This window comes from Euprymna scolopes, chromosome 7 (assembly GCF_053919585.1).
Source record: "Euprymna scolopes isolate OS-2025 chromosome 7, ASM5391958v1, whole genome shotgun sequence".
Classification (NCBI taxonomy): Eukaryota; Metazoa; Mollusca; class Cephalopoda; order Sepiida; family Sepiolidae; genus Euprymna; species Euprymna scolopes.
The window spans coordinates 133,169,164-133,172,084 of NC_136488.1; the positions used below are offsets into that span (position 1 = coordinate 133,169,164).

Here is a 2,921-nt window from a genome sequence, read left to right on the forward strand (position 1 = left end):
ACAATTGAATAAAAAAAAAAACATATAATAAAACTTTAATTAAACTTGGAAATACTATTTAAAAAAAAATAGCGCGGATCAATAAATGCACTAGCACCGAATTGACAAAAAAAAAAAAAAAAAAAATCAGTTGAAACCATTGTTTTTTTTTATCTGAAAAATTAACTACAAAATCTCGTCCCAATTCTATAAAAGCGCCATAAAAAGAAGTAATAGTCGACATGATTTACATATCGCCGGTCCGAATTGTAAACGTTTTGGGTTTGTATTACTATACACAGATTCGAAAAAGTTGTCAAAAAAACAAAAAACAAATATATAATAAATAAATGTTGGTAATCTCCAAAAATACCGTTAGGGCTTACAACATGGCCGCCAGAAGAGTCACGTGATCCGGTTGATCCAAAACATGAATCGCCGTATTACGAAACCGGAAAACGCAAATTTAAAGCAAACTTTGACAAACAAGCATAATAATTAAGTACAAAAACAGTTTTTCAATATCATAATAATAAATAATTTATTTAGAACATTATATCAACAAAAAATTAAATACAAACAAATTGTGATTGTTTGTCAAAGTTTGCCTTCAAGGCTGCGTTTTCCATTTGCACGATTCATGTTTTGGATCAACCGGATCACGTGACTCTTCTGGCGGCCATGTTGTAAGCCCTAACGGTATTTTTGGAGATTACCTAAATGTTATCAAAGACAAGATAAGTTACTTTTCTACCTAACTGGATATGTTTTAGTGTTTTTTTTTTTTTTTTTTTTTATTCAATGTAACATGTTTATTCAGCTCGAAAAACATACAGTGTTTACCGATGTATTGGAAAATTTAAAATGGCGCCCGAATCTCTCTTTGACACGATAAGGTTGGGAAAAGGAGTTAAAAATAAAAAAAACTAGACAAAATACTGTTAAAAACCCACCGAATATATGTCAGTCTATGTCACGGTAACATATATTGTGCGAGTTTTTAACCGCATTTTGTCTAGATTTTGTTTTATTTATAACTCCTTTTCCCAAACTTACCGTGTCCAAGAGAGATTCGGGCGCCATTTTAAATTTTTCTAAACATTGTATGTTTTTCGAGCTGAATAAACATGTTAAAAATTGAATAAAAACGGTAGTAGTGCAGAGAGTGATCCGCCCGGGCGTAAATTATAACGTTATTATTTAAAAAGCCATTCTTAACATGAGGAGGGGAGAGTGTTTTGTACTTATTCTATACTTCAACCTTACAATTGAATAAAAAACATGTCATAAAACTTTACTTAAACTTGGAAATACGATTTAAAAAAAAATAGCGCGGATCACTCTCTGCACTAGTGCATGCACTAGCACCATAAAAAACACTAAAACATATACAGTTAGGTAGAAATCAACTTATCTTGCTTTTGATAACATTTATTTGTTATATATTTGTTTTTGACAACTTTTTCGAATCTATGTGTACGGTTATACAAACCCAACATGTTTATTTAGCTCGAAAAACATACAGTGTTTACCGATGTATTGGAAAATTTAAAATGGCGCCCGAATCTCTCTTTGACACGGTAAGTACGATAAGTTTGGGAAAAGGAGTTATAAATAAATTGTCCAGTTAGGTAGAAAAGTAACTTATCTTGCCTTTGATAACATTTATTTGTTATATATTTGATTTTTGACAACTTTTTCGAATCTATGTGTATAATGATACAAACCCAAGGTTTTACATTGTCGAATAAGTTGTAGGTTTAGTTTGAATATGACTGGAAATAGCAATATATTGTGTTCCCTCGTAAACCAAAATAACCGACATTTTATTCCCATATAAATTAAAAAAAAAAAAACATATGTCAGTTAGGATTGAAGTGTGAAACGAAATATAAACGCGTGCTAGCAAACATTTATACATTACAGCGTAGTCCGCTGATAAAGAATAATAAAACTTACCGATATTCACACTGTGATTCGAGTTATTATTAACATGTTAGGAGTCTTCTTGTTTGTTCAAATCGAGCCACATTTTTAACAAAGGACTATTGTTTCTTTGTATTTTCAGACAGACAAATTGCTGTTTCCTAGGGACACAATACCGGCGACGCCATCATTTGGTGTGAACATTATTTTCTTTGTCAATTCTACGGATGGTCAACGGCAGTAAAATCTATACTCCTATAAATTCGTTTTTCCTTTGTGTGTATTGATATTCATATTAAACCCCTCTTTTCTATTCATTAGTATTTATTTGCTTTCCCACCAAACCAAAATGTGACACGAGGTCGTTTTTATGTGGGGTTAAACCAGCTCTCCGAAAAAAAAAAAAAAAAAAAAAAGGCAAAAGGGGCACTCTGGTTGGGACCAAAAATAATAATTGTCCCAGTATAGAAGGAATCCCCTCCATTGACTGGGACAAGCAGAACAGATACTACACTTTGATCCCGGCCCGAAACAAAGGATCTAGCTAATTTGCATATTCTTTTAAACATTCATTTTAATTAATTCCCTATTAGTTTTTTCGGTTTTCTTATGGGATGATCATGATCATCTTTGGTTAACTATTACGTATAATTATATTCATGCAGATTCGATTTATACTTGCATAATATTTGCGTAAAAAGTTTACAGTAAACATAAAATTGTTTCCATATATATTTATGTATACGTATATATTTTTGTTTAATCTATCTATAAATCTATAAAAGTCAATGTGTCTGTGTGTCTGTGTGTGTACATTTCCCTACGTAATAACTGTCAATTTTAAATCTACAGACACGAAATTTGATATACAGGGTACTGAGATTTGGGAAAATCTTTGTGATCGGTTTTCCGCCAGAAATTTGGCTGTTAAGGGGTAAAAGTTCAATGATTTTGAGAACTCTACCAAACTCCTCCGACAATTTTAGGTCTAAAAATTTGAAATTTTAGATATAGGT

General features: G+C 31.5%; 1 long non-coding RNA gene across 1 annotated transcript in view; it reads right to left on the bottom strand.

The window, feature by feature from the left end:
- Positions 1-2,133, bottom strand: part of LOC145279949 (uncharacterized) — a 23,490-nt gene extending 21,357 nt beyond the window's left edge. The window contains exon 1 of the long non-coding RNA XR_013868491.1: positions 1,939-2,133. This is a non-coding gene — a long non-coding RNA (uncharacterized LOC145279949). The remainder of the gene's footprint in view (positions 1-1,938) is intronic.
- Positions 2,134-2,921: the final 788 nt, after the last annotated feature.